Source organism: Balearica regulorum, chromosome 3 (assembly GCF_011004875.1).
Source record: "Balearica regulorum gibbericeps isolate bBalReg1 chromosome 3, bBalReg1.pri, whole genome shotgun sequence".
Taxonomy (NCBI): domain Eukaryota; kingdom Metazoa; phylum Chordata; class Aves; order Gruiformes; family Gruidae; genus Balearica; species Balearica regulorum.
Window position 1 is genome coordinate 33,250,159 of NC_046186.1, and position 13,937 is coordinate 33,264,095.

Consider the following 13,937-nt stretch of genomic DNA (forward strand, 5'->3'; position numbering starts at 1 on the left):
ACATCCACTGTCTACTGCACATTCAAGGGCACAAGCCGGATCTCAGTGGAGTCACTGCGTATCTGGGGATTTAAATGAGAACAGGTTTAGTATACATTAGTGAAGGCCCAAAACACCAATGCTTAAGCCAGGCATCCTACAGAGAATGTAATGTGCTACCATCTGACAGGCACAGACCGCCACCTTAAGTGTCTGCATAGAGGTATCTCGGCATCAGCAAGAGGCGAAGAAAGAGAAGAAAAAAAAAAAAAAGGAAGTAGCAGCACAGGATGCAGCAAAAGCATAATTTCTTCTGTCTTCTTCTGCTCCTTTAGACTTATTTCAGCCTCATTAGATCACCTAACACTTTCTTTAAGAGAGCACATATTCCAACACTATCCAGTTGTGGAAGCCCCCAAGAAATTTAATCATCCAACTCAGAAGTGAAGGACCCTGCACTCGCACGCAGGACGCTATGTGTCAGAAAAGACAGGCAGTGGAGACCGGGCTGGGTTTGCTAAAATAATGTATACGGGGTCTGTGCTGTTCCAGAACCAAGCAACCAGCTGCCCGAGCTGACAATGAAGAATGAGATTGCATGTTTATGTATGCACATAGGCCATTTTGAAATAATTTTCTCTAGTGCTTTGTTCCTTTTCCTAATAAGCCAACTTGTTTATCACTATAGCAACCAGTGACAGAGTCCCGGAAAGAAGAGCTGCAAATGCCCATTTGGACCTCTGTGGTCACAGGCGGTTGGTACAAGCAAGGTGTCATACCTGCCTCCCACAGCTCAGGGACGGAGCGGGGTGAGGCAGGCGTGACATGCTATGACATAGTGCAAGGGGGACATGCAGAGTGAACAGGGTTATGCATAGATTGATGGAAGCCATCACGAAAATAAACATTGTTTTAACTGAACATAAATGCGTTATATGTAAGGCAAAATAGGTATGAAACACAGAGCTGAATCCTGGACACTAAAAAGATTCAATTATCCCTCCGTGCCGCTGGCTTAGGTGGATGAAGACTGGAAGAGGTGGGAAACGGACAACCTGCTCAGGGGAGGTCCTCCAGGCACGGGTACAGATGGAAATCCACGCTCTCACCAAACATCTGCTGCCAACAAACACCTCTGAAACCTGCGTCAGTGAGTATCCTCTGGTGCTGAGCCACGTTTCAGGTGACATCTCACAACTACAGCATGTGCTCATCTGGTAAAGGTTGGTGGGGCAGAGCAGAAGATGTGATCTCCAGAGATAACCTTCAGGGCTAACACAATTACACAGAAGGGAAAGTGCTTATTTGCTTTTCAGCCTAGAAAACTGCATGCACAAACCCCCTTACGTTACAAGAATATTAGCAGAAATGCAAACTCAGGCATTCAAGGATCGGAAGCACTACAATTAAGATTGCCTGTTGAACCTTAAAGTGGTCTCTTTGAGCATTTGCCTTATGATTCAGCCTTTGTGCCTTCAGTCTTCTTTTAAATAATATTTTTCAGATAATATGAAGAGGATCATCCTTAGGCTGTTTGACCACCGCTCCCTTGTAGTCATATAACTCATTTCAGAAGCCCTTGAGCTCTCTCTGAGTCCTGGTACTCGGTCAGTTTGCTTATATTTTTAGCAGGCCCAGGGTATGAAAAAAATGAAAGTTAAAAGCTGGATGGTTGAAAGTCTACTTGACCCTTGGTCCTGATACAAAGAGGGTTGAATGTTTTATTCTGTGTTTTGTTTGTAATGTAATGTTATATTAATGAGGTAATGTTGTTATAGCACCAGTGTCCTAGCATATGTCAGGCAAGCTTGTAAGGAGACACAGTATCTTCTAGTAGACTACATGATACAGTAAAAAAACCCCAGGCAGCCAAGTGTTCAGGCATACAAGCTTTTCTCCAGGTCTGACACAGCAACTTACTGAAATCTCCTCAAAAGAGGAACAGCTCCAGGTTAATCCCCAGAGTTATTCCTCATAAACAACATGTTTTCTTTCATCATGTTGCAATTTTTTGTAAGAGCCTCAAGTTGATGATATTTTTTTTTTTTTGTCCTTGAGAAGTCAAACGGTCTGCTCCAGTTTCTCTTGAAATCATAAAGAAACCTCCCACAGCTTTATGTTTCAGACCTACATGAGGTCTTGTTGACAGAATAAATTGTTTTAGCATAGCCAGATGTGGACTTAAACCAGCATTGCCAAATGCAAGCGAACGTCTCTGCAAACGCGCTTTGCCCTACCCGAAGACTAAGTCAGCCCTGCGTGAATCTACTGTCCACTATCGCACTGGCTAAAACCCCACCGGGGCTGACAGCAGTGACACTGAGACAGCTGGCAATCACCATGGTAAGTGGGTGTTGTATGGCAAGGCTTGCAAACTGTCTTGCAAGGCAGCTGGGTGACACCTCACATCATTGTGAACCAGCAGATAGGAAAGTTTCTTGGTCTTGGCTAGGGACTTGCTTTCATGACACAATATTTACTTCTGGGTTGGCCCTTGCCACATGGAAATAACTGGCTGGAACTGGCTCTGTTTTTTATGAAGACATATTGAAGTGCGTGTCTCAGAGTGCATCTCTGAGATGATTAGTTTATGGCTATTTATAGGGAGTATAGCACTTAAAAGGAGGCCTTATTGCAGCCTTCCCGTACCTGAAGGGGCCCACAAGAAAGCTGGACAGGGACTTTTTACCAGGGCAGGTAGTGATAGGACAAGGGGTAATGGCCTTAAGCTGAAGGAGCGTCAATTTAGATTAGATGTTAGGAAGAAATTCTTCGCTGGAGGGTGGTGAGGCACTGGAACAGGTTGGCCAGAGAAATTGTGGATGCCCCTCCCTGGAAGTGTGGAAGGCCAGGTTGGATGGGGCTTTGGGCAACGTGGTCCAGTGGAGGGTATGCCTGCCCGTAGCAGGGGGGTTGGAACTAGATGGTCTTTGAGGTCCCTTCCAACCCAAACCATTCTATGATTCTACGGTCTCTGAGATGATGAATGTTTTATGGCACTGTAGTGTCTGAGCAGCTGGAGACTGGCAGATCACTTAAAAGACCTAGAGCATATACCTGCCTCCCCAGACCTCCAGTTTGGGGAGCTAGCTGGCCAAATTGGGGATATTTCCTTACCATATACTATTATATGTGTTGTATATAGTAATTGTGTAAGATTTTAGGACACATTAGGCAGGCAATACAAAAAGACATGTACAAAGGTGTGGTCTTTGTCCAATAACCTTACAGCCCCAGAACAGCTGAGGATTTATCATGGCTAGGGGAGAGCAGGCATCTCCTCCCTAGGCTAACATTTTTCTCCTCAAGACAGGTTTGCCCATACAGATCCATTACCAAAAAGAAAGAGGAGTTTGCTGCATCCTAGTGCAGGCTGTGAATGGTGGTACTTCAAAGGCAGTGAAGATGACATCTTCATGATGGATAAGACAGGCAGTGGAAAAAGGGTCACACTATATCAACACCAACCAGAAAGTCATGCTCTGGGAGTGTTACTTGAAACTCTGCCTCTTTTTCTTTTCCTCTAAAATAGACTAGACCAGGGAGAGGGACAGCTGGGCTTGGTCAGCACCCAGTTGGCCTGCATGCCTCATCAACGTGTTTGTGGATTACTGCTGCCTTTCCATCTGTTCATGGTGTCTCCTCCCACACTGAAATTCTCATTAAACCCTAGCAGTGGTCATGATACCGTAAATATACATGTTACACAGTACCCTTGTGCCGAGCTTGCAAACTCAGCCCGTGATTAGCTGGGCTCAACAACACTGAGGAACTGGTTCTCCATTGGTGTATTTGTAGCACTGCCACCGAGCCACAGAGCTAATATATTCCTCCTTCCCTCTTCACTCACCTTCCCAGTATTTCTTCTCCGTGTTGTTCCAGCAGGATGTCCCTGGAGCCTTCCAGCTTGTCAAGTACAGCACACTGCTCTGTGTTCAAAAGCATATGGCCAACAAAACAAAGAGCTTGCAGCTGGAATTTGAATGTGGCACAAACTGAATTGCTTTAAAAATCAAGGGACGTGCTAGGAAGAAACAAATTGTAGAAATGCCAGGCACAAAAGGTCACGTAGCCTAACCATTGATCTCAAGCCAGGAGGCATTTGTTTAAATTTCCCATGATGATAATCCAGCCATCTCCTGATGTAGTACCTAACTGTCCTGGTGGTAAGAAAGTTCTCCTGATATTTAACATAAGCCTTACTGTTACTATATGTTCACAGGTTACCGTCTTGGTGCAAATGGAGAATAACGGATGACTTTCCTGTTTACAGCAACCTTTTACACAGCTAGCACCGACACCTCCCTTTCATCTCTGCTTTGCTACAAAAAGCACTTTTTCCTAGAAATTATTTTTTGAATTCATAATAAATAAAATTATTATCATTGCATCTGTATGTTTCTTAAAATGTGGACTCCAATAGAAGTCATATTGCTCTGATCAAGATCTTAACACTGCTGCGTGAAGGACAGTGTTTACCACCCATGCCTTCCATATAATACGTGGAACAGTACAATTAATTTTATTGTCTGTTATAGGTCCTTTTCTATGGTACTGTTCCCTAGCCAGGTTTTCTGTACATAATTCTACTCCCTCCTTTCTAAAGGTGGTAATATGGCTGCCTTTCTTGGGATTCTTCTTGTTCTTCAGGATTTCCCCCATTCCCCATGAACTCACAAAGTGCTCAGTGATTTCTGAGATTTTGTCACAGGAATGGTAATTTGAGTAATTCCAGTACATCCAAATATTCCTTAAAAGATGATTTTCCTATTATAGCTTGTTTTCTCAGTATTAGTTTTAAACTCCATCAGGCAATGGATCATAGTTCATCTTTTTAGGAAAGATTAAGCTATGAGAAAAGACATTGCACCTCTCAGTCTTTCTTAGGCTGTCATTTTTGACAGTATTAGTATTCATGTTAATTTAATGGAATTATACAAGTTTTCTGAAATCCTCTTTTCATCACATGAAAACAATGGACAACAAGTCATCATCCTTCTTCTTCATATATTCTGATTTCGAAAACTTGTTGTAAGCTGACTGTCACTCTGAAATATAATCAACAAAAAGCCCCACAGGATCATTCCTGAAGGTGTGGGGGAACAAAAAGCACATTTTTCATGAACAGCTGGGATAAAATACAGCAACTGAGACACTTTCCTTAGACTGCTGGTAGGCTCATACATTCACTTCTCAGGCAATTTGATTTGCCTTTGTGCTTGCAGTCAATGCATGAGTGCAGGAAATGGTGGGAATAAGACTTTGGGCAGGATGCAGGAATGCTCGTTGGATAAAACAGCAGACCAGGGATGGGAGAGGTATTGCAGCCTCCCAAATCTGCAGTACTCTGCCTGTAAAGTAGGAGGAAATCGCTGCATTGATCCGAGAAAAAAGAGCTGCTGAATGGCTGTAACAGTTTAGCGGTGTAGACCCTGGCTCTCCAAGGGACAGGGGCCATGCCTCATACCTTAGAAGGGATCAGGAATGGGAGGAAAGGGCTCTTCTTCATCACAAGGCAAAGGATGAGGACATGCTATTATTCCTGGGAGTTATTTTTCAAGGACGATTTGCCCTCAGGCGCTGTTGTTTTGTTAATAAGGATGTGGCCAAGCTAAGCAATTTTGTCTAAGTCATAGTGTGCATTTCTTTCTCAAACCATGTCCATGGCAAATTATGTATAATTGGGCTGTAAGGCGCTCTCTGTCCTGCTTAATCTGGTGTTTACTGATATGCTCTTTATCAACACTGACATTTTTTTTCTTGATGATTTTGTCACCTCTAACAGAATGTAAACAGTGATTATGTAAACAGCTTACACTCCTATTCACCATGTTAAAACATTTTGATCTCTTATCTTTTTAAGGGTGAAGGCTGGATACAGAAACATGGTAGCATACACCACAATTTCATAATTAGGGCTGGATTGAAACACCATCCTGCATTAGGGATGGGCCACCCCTGCCGTGCTCAGCTGAGGCTTGCATGTAGACCTGTAACTTCAGATAGCGCTTGGGGCGTATCGTCAGCTGGATCAGTCCTCTCCTTCACAGAACAGGGCTGTTTGCATGCCAGGGGACTTCTCTGATAAGCACAAGTAGCAGGTCTCAGGTAAAAATACGCCCTTATCCAACCCTATGTGCCAGTGTAATGATACCATGGTTTTCAGAGACGTGAAGTCCCAGAGCATTAAAACTGGGTCTTTCCACAGCAGATTTCTTGCCCTGCAGCTTGAAATGTGGCATATATCAGTGTGATATCCTGTGCGGAAACTTTCATTTATTTTCTTCCTGGCAGGTGGAATTTTAAGGATTTGGGTTTATCATATTGTTTTAAGGAATATTATTCTTTCAGAAATCCTTGACCAATTTTGGTATTTAAGAATAAGGCATCTCATCCTTTGCGGAAAGACAAGGCAAGTAGTTGCACCTGTCACAACCTTCCTCTCAAATTGCACTATTTGTAATTCTCAAGTAATCCAGTTTAACATAGTTTAGCTATTTGCTAGAAGTTTTCACTAAAGATGAGATACTGTATAATTCTCAAATGACATAGTTTAACACACCAGCTCTTCCAAATATGCATTAACATTCTACTATGTATAGCATAAATAGAAAAGCCTCATGAACTTGCTCTATCAGTAGAGAATACTGGAACAATACCATTTTTTATCTATTATTTGCTCTTCCATTTTTAGTCCTGCTGTTATTCCAAAGAGGAGTGAAATTATTCTACTACTTCACAGAAATCTCTGCAATGTAAGGTTGAAAATGACCTCAAGAGGTCATTTCATCTAATGATTTCCACACATTTTCAACCAGTGGATCAGTGCCAAAGTTCAGAATATTTCCCAGGCTACCATCTAGCTTTATTGGCACATCTTTAATGGGGAATAACCGTATCACGAATCTGTAGGTCAGTTATGGACCACTAGAACCCCAGGCTCATGGACCACCACGTGTCCCAGGACCCCAGCGTGGATATCTTGAGACCAGGAACAGCTGCTCAGTCATCTCCTGCTGCTGCAGATTCAGGTGTGTACTGCTGCTACCCTCATATTTCACACAACCTATTCTTGGCTTCCCCGTTTTCAAGGTAGTCCTCAGATTTGAGCAGAAAATGAGCTCTGAGCAGACAAATGGTGCTGGCAACAGCCTGCTCCCAAACACTTTCCTTCCCAAATGGCTCTGGTCCTTCTCTGGTTGGGGAAGCTGACATGGACCCGCTGTATGAGAAATCTGTCTAGGAAACTGTGAACTGGTCAGAGGCTACCACCCCCAAACAGCTCACCCAGGTCACGCTGGCTTCTAGCTGGGCAAATTGTCCAAAAAAATCTACAGATAGTTGGCAAAATAAGCAGCCCTGATTTAGTCAATCCTCATCCTTGAGACAAAGTCGGGCAGATTTACACAATCCTCAGCTGCTCGTAAAATCTTTCCGCATAGAGGATGCTGGTAGTGCCTGTGGTAACCAATGCTCAATTGTCCTTTCAATTAAAAGGACAATGTCTAATCAAAATTACCTTTGCTCTCAGTAACTGAGTCTACTTGTTTTCCTGCTGATTTTGGAGGAAGAGTACATATTTTGTGCATATGAAGACTCACATCATCCTTATCTTCTTTCTAGAAGAGATAGAGTCAATTCTTTCAGTCATCCCCCAGAAGTCACCTTTCTTACCCTTCGCGTTGCTCACCTCTGAGCTGTGTGATTCATAGAGGTACATTCTTCTAAAAATACCCGGCCCAAAAATGGACACAGTATTCCAGCTGAGGTCACTAGTGCCAAGCTGAGTAAAAGAACCACTTCCTATATTTTATACCTGCTAATGCATTGCAGAAGGGCATTTGAAAGCCTAGCAGTAGCGCTACATTTTCCACTTTCAATTGCAATCCATCGCTATCTTCCCGATCCTTTTCTGCAGCAGAACAAAACCAAACAGATCAGGACAAACTTCTGCGGGGCCCCACCTCTTGTATCATCACATCTAAGTAACCCACTGAATGATAAACTCAAATAGTAGTTTGCAATCTGTTGTACATCCACCTCGTAATTTTATCTGGGTCATTTTCTGAGAACATTGCGTGGGATTGTCAAAAGTTGTGGTATGGTCAATATAAATTCTGTCTGTGGTTCTTCATGTTTCTGCTAGATTTCTAACCACGTTAAGGAATTTTGTTAGAATAGTATCATGTGATTTGCTCTGTTTATTGTCTGTTTTGTCAGTTATTAAGTGACTGTTCAGAGCATTTCCAAGTACTGAAGTTAAACTCATCCATCATTGTATGTCCCATAGATTTCTTCCTAGTCTTGCTCTTAAGATAGATTTTGTTTGCTTTTTTCCAGCCCTCTGGGACTCCCCATCCACCTGCAATTTTCAGAAATGATCATTAACAGTTCAGAGGTTGCTTAGAATAAGTCCTAAAATACTCTTGGAGACATTTCCTCAAAGCCAGCTAACGTGAATAAAGCTAGCCTGTCTAGATAGTCTGTCCTCTGCTCCTGTGGTTTTTTTTTGTGATTAATAAAGAAAAAAAAAAAAAAGAACTTCATGGAAGGTCAGTCATGCGTATTGCTTTTATAATGCTATGCATATTTAGGTAGACTTTTCAGAAAACCTCACCTACAATGCAATATACAGACCCCCATGGACCAGGTGCAGCACAGTGATTTCAAATTCCACCCTGAGCTCCATATGACAAATATATTAACTTCACTAGTATAACAGTTGCTGGCTGGATTAAAAGGTAGAGATGGAGTCACAGTCACCAAAGTCATTCCATGAGAAGATTAGTCCTTTATAGATCACTATTTATTGTATAGTCTGAATCATTTCTCTTTCTCAGATTCCTTTAAAGGATTAAGTGTTAAATTATATATCATTTTAAGAGCTGGGTTTGCTACTCCTTTCTCTCCTCATAATTCATTGTCTTCACCTCTACTTGTATTTATAGTGTGCATGAATGAAGTTTGCCCAGGCAGAACGTTAAGATAAAAATACTTTTGAAAGCTAGTTAATATCTGTACTTGGATGCATCACGTAGCAATGATCATCCTTATTTTCAGATTCCTCTTGTTCTTCCAGCTTTCTGTGACTGATGTCAAATTTACACTTCTATATTTTTTTTTAATGCAGAAATTTGAACACTTCTCCTTCTTATGCCAGAGTGTTTTTCTGTGATAGATGCAAAACATCACCTGAAATCCTGGGTGTACTCCTTTTACTCAGGCCCAGACTCTCCGTTCCGATGCAGATTCACCCGCTCACAACGTCAGGTTAGATGCTAAGAGTCGTTAGAATTTCTAAGTGAATTTTTCACTGTTTGGGAGTCGATGGTAGCTTTGCCACTGACTTTAACAGGGTCAGGGCATCAGCCACTGTTTGTCCAAAGCTTTCAGTAGAACATTCCTATTGTGTAATTCATACAATTACAGGGTAAATAAAGGCATAGGTCCTCATTTGTGCGCTAACTCTTTGCAGGAAACAGCTAATCACACAGAATGCACCAGGAAGAAGGTCTCGCAGCACTAGTTGCACGTAAAGAAGCTCCAGTAACAAAGAATTCATAATCTAATTTCTAACAAACAGAGACAGTAAGAGACTATAGCACAGAGCTAGAAAGCTAAAGGAAGCAGGAGAGGTTTTTATGCTCATACAGAAAACTAAGAAACTTCCTTCAAAGCTAAATAGCATTTTTTTTTGTGATAAACAGACCTTTTCTCCTCAATAGGGAGCTACGTGCTTTTTATACCTTCTAGATATTGCTGCTCTAGACAGCAATGCAATAAAACAGACATTTCCATTATTAAAACCTTTTCTTCAACTGCTTATAGCCTTCTGGAAATAAAACTTGCTTGCCTGATTTCTTAACATTGCAACTGGGAGAAAACAACAACAACAACAAAAAGCAGACACTGAAGTGATATAAGGAACATGTAAAATATTAAATAAGAACAAAACAAATAAAGGTTGTCCAGCCTTCCAGATTTCAAAAAATAAAGATTAGGTAGAGTAAGTGTAGGGGAGGTTATGTTACTTTTCTGACAGGAGCTGTTTGCAGAAGTTGGCATGGAATTAAATCACCCAAGTGGTGCCCCCTGAATAATCTAAACAGCACTGGCACAAGGTCCAGCCCAAAAACCTGGGAGACCCAATTGCTTTATCTGCATCCCTTTGATGAGCAACTCTTCCCCAGTCACAGGAAAAAAAGTAAATAATTGAAAGACAAAAATGCAAAGCTTTGTAGGGCTTTGCCTGCGTCTCACCTCTTGTCTCCTTCAGTGAGCCCTGGCCAAAGGCGGGCTCTTCAGACATGGCTGCAGCACCAGGTCCAGCTGTGCTGCCTCTTGCTTTGTCACTGGTGGTGACCCAGAGGCGATGCCCGGGTGCAGAGCACTCAGACAAACACACAACCCTGCCTAAGGGACCCAAGGAGAAGCTTTTTCCCTTGCAGTTTCCTGGCCTTGTTTGCCTGAAGTTCCATGATCAAACCTGTTCAAAACAGAGTTGTGCCCAGTGCTCTTGTTTAATGCAGAGCATAAAGGGACAATAGAATTTTATTAACCCCAAATTTAAAATGTATCTGCACCTTAGGAGCAGCCCTACCAGTGTGACAAATAAAAGGCAAATGTGTCCTGGGCAAGCCCAATTTCTTCTCCCCAAACTCCAGCAGAGCCTGTCAAAGAGCTCCCTCCTCTGGAGGACTCCACAGCTCCTTGTAGCTCTGCTCTTTCCTCCAACAACGGAGGATGCCCCAGAGGTAACCAACAGGCTCCCTGCAGCAGCTTGCACAGGGATTTGCATTACATGGGTTAATTAATCCGGCAATGCAGACAGACTCCTACACCTCTGTGTTGGTTTTGCGTGGCAAGGTTTTGGTAGCGGGGGGGCTACAGGGGTGGCTTCTGTGAGAAGCTGCTAGAAGCTTCCCCTGTGTCTGACAGAGCCAATGCCAGCCGGCTCCTAGACGGACCCGCCGCTGGCCAAGGCCAAGCCAATCAGCGCCTCTGTGATAACATATTTAAGAAAGAAAAAACAGTTAGAGAGTGCTTTTGCAGCCAGAGAGAGGAGGGAGAAGATGTAAGAAACTCTGCAGACACCAAGGTCAGTGCAGAAGGAGGGGGAGGAGGTGCTCCAGGTGCCGGAGCAGAGATCCCCCTGCAGCCCGTGGTGAAGACCATGGTGAAGCAGGCTGTCCCCCTGCAGCCCATGGAGGGAGGATGAGGGGGTGTAGAGATTCCACCTGCAGCCCGTGGAGGACCCCACACCGGAGCAGGTGGAGGCACCTGAAGGAGGCTGTGACCCCGTGGGAAGCCCACGCTGGAGCAAGCTCCTGGCAGGACCTGTGGAGCCGTGGAGAGAGGAGCCCACGCCAGAGCAGGTTTGCTGGCAGGACTTGTGACCCCGGGGGGGACCCATGCTGGAGCAGTCTGCTCCTAAAGGTCTGCACCCCATGGAAGAGACCCACGCTGGAGCAGTTCATGAAGGACTGTAGCCTGTGGGAAGGACTCACGTTGGAGAAGGTCGTGAAGGACTGTCTCCCGTGAGAGGGACCCCACGCTGCAGCAGGGGAACGATGAGAGGAGTCCTCCCCCTGAGGATGAAGAAGCGGCAGAAACAACATGTGATGAACTGACCGTAACCCCCATTCCCCGTCCCCCTGTGCCGCTGGGGGTGGCAGAGGTTGAAGCCGGGAGTGAAGTTGAGCCTGGGAAGATGGGAGGGGTGGGGGGAGGTGTTTTAAGATTTGGTTTTATTTCTCATTCCTCTACTCTGTTTTGCTTAGTAATAAATAAGATGAATTCCCTCTCTAAGTTCGGTCTGTTTTTAATTAGAGAATGATCTCTCCCTGTCCTTATCTTGACCCACAAGCTTTTCGTTATACCTTTTCTCCCCTGTCTAGAGAAGGAGGGCAGTGATAGAGCAGCTCTGGTGGGCACCTGGCCCCCAGCCAGGGTCAACCCACCACAACCTGCACAGGAGTCATTGCACGGCTGGGGCCAAAAGAATTCACAGCTGTGCTGTGTGCCATACCCAGGCTCAGTTACTCATCCCAGCCTCACACCAGAGCAAGGTCTAGGGGTGAGGTCGAACCAGGAGGAAGAAAATAAAATTAAACCTCCAGAATAATAGAATTTTCTTACATTATTCTCTCCATCAAATGAAATGTCTCTATCTTCCCCAAATTGCTTTTGTCAAGTGCCCTGTCAGAAGTCTTTCTGGTTCAGAAGTCTTTCTGAATGCATTTCCAAGAAACCTGGACACATCACCAGTGACTTTGACTAAAATACAAGGTGCCAGCCACTGTTTGGAAAGCAATTTGTAGTTAGGTAATTTAAATTTCATAGTGAAGAAAGCCATATAGTGAGAACCTCACCCACTGCAGGAGGGGGAAACTGGAGGTATTCAGGGACTCCAAAATGCTGGCACAATTTTGGGAGGAGCTTTGAGGTTTTTTGGGTTTTGGGTTTTTTTTCAAGTATGATTTCTGGATCCCATTCTGGTCCCAAAGGAAAACCCTCTTCTACCTCCCTTGAATTTCAGCATATATTCAGCATATTTATAGTTTTTCCTGAGGTTTATTTTCTGTCAGAGGATTATTTTCCCCTATATTAAAAGCTTTCTCTGAGGCTATCAGAATAGGTGTTTAAGGTCTGGATTCTGTCACTTCTTGTTTACCTGTTTCCAAGTGTTTCTCCTCAAGCTTAGGCTTAACTGGAGGAGAATTAAATTTAGAGGCTATACCACCATGCAGTCAGTTGTAAAGCACACCAGGGATTCTTCCTCTTTTACCATTCACTATTAAGACTAGATCTTATGAAAGGTCTGATTCTCCTAAGACCAATTTTATGACCCAACACCATCGCCAAACCTTTCTTTTAAGCTGCAGACACCTAAACTGGCAATGTATCCCTGTGTGACAGCCAACCCCGGTGTTTGCCGGGCTTGTTTTGCACTGGCATCTCCTTGATTGAGTAGCTTAGCAATTACCTTCAGCCCAAACCCAGCTGAGATGGCTTAAGCCCATGGTTGGCACTTTCCAGAAGTGCATCCTCTCTGTGAGGATATACACTAGTCATGCCGGAAACGAGGGAAGAAAGAAATTGTGATTTCTATACACTGACTGAAGCGATGCCAGCGAGGGCAGGAATCACAGAGCCAGAGATGGAGAAAAAAGGGATTTCATGTCATCTGGCACTCCCACCTGCGGCGGCAGCAGGTATTGCTTGGAGCCCCCCCAGGCTGTGGAAGCGCTGACCCTGCATTTCTCTCTTTCTAAGTGAGGTGTTCACTAATCACGAGGCTATTAAATAAAATTTGGGGTCTGCTGTCTCAAGCCATTTTAACTTTTTCTCTCGGTTTATGAACCAATAGTTTTAGTGCTTCTCTTGGGAGACGGCCTCGTGTCCACAGCCTTTCTGGAAGGAGACATCCTCTTGCACCATGCTCCTTTGCATCCCTGTCTGTTCCTCTCTGACAGGCCTTTCGAGGGGCTGGGCTGGCCAGGAGCACAGTGGAGGAGGGGGGTGACCACACCATGGACTGCAGGACCCACTGTCAGCACCAGGACACCCATGGTCCACACAACTTGATGGCATCCATGTATTCTATGAGGGGGCTCAGTTAGGTTAGCCCCACAGCAGAGCCCTACGATGATCTGAGGATTAAAAGTCTGGCTTTACCACTATACTGCTACGAGCTGGGTGTTGATGACTTTAAGTGTTAATTACACTTCCTTTTGTCCAGGTTTGGTTGATACAAACTTGTTTTCTCCCAGGGACCTTGTACTGGGGACCATCACAGCCTTGTAAACCTTAGAAACTCAAAGTGTGAAAATCCATTGCAGTAGCAGAGAAAACAATTTGCAGGAAAACAGAGAGCTGCAGCAATAAGGGCAGGGGAAAGGGAAGCAGGTCTCCAAGCTCCCCCAGGGCACAGCGAGCTAGCAAAAATCAAAAGAGAA

The 13,937-nt window shown here is 44.1% G+C and overlaps 1 protein-coding gene across 1 annotated transcript in view; it reads right to left on the reverse strand.

Annotated features, from left to right (window-relative positions):
* The window catches only part of B3GAT2 (beta-1,3-glucuronyltransferase 2), a 46,251-nt gene extending 35,750 nt beyond the window's left edge, over positions 1 to 10,501 (reverse strand). The window contains exon 1 of the mRNA XM_075747439.1: positions 10,240 to 10,501. The gene's annotated coding sequence lies outside the window, so the exon portion shown is untranslated. The remainder of the gene's footprint in view (positions 1 to 10,239) is intronic.
* Positions 10,502 to 13,937: the final 3,436 nt, after the last annotated feature.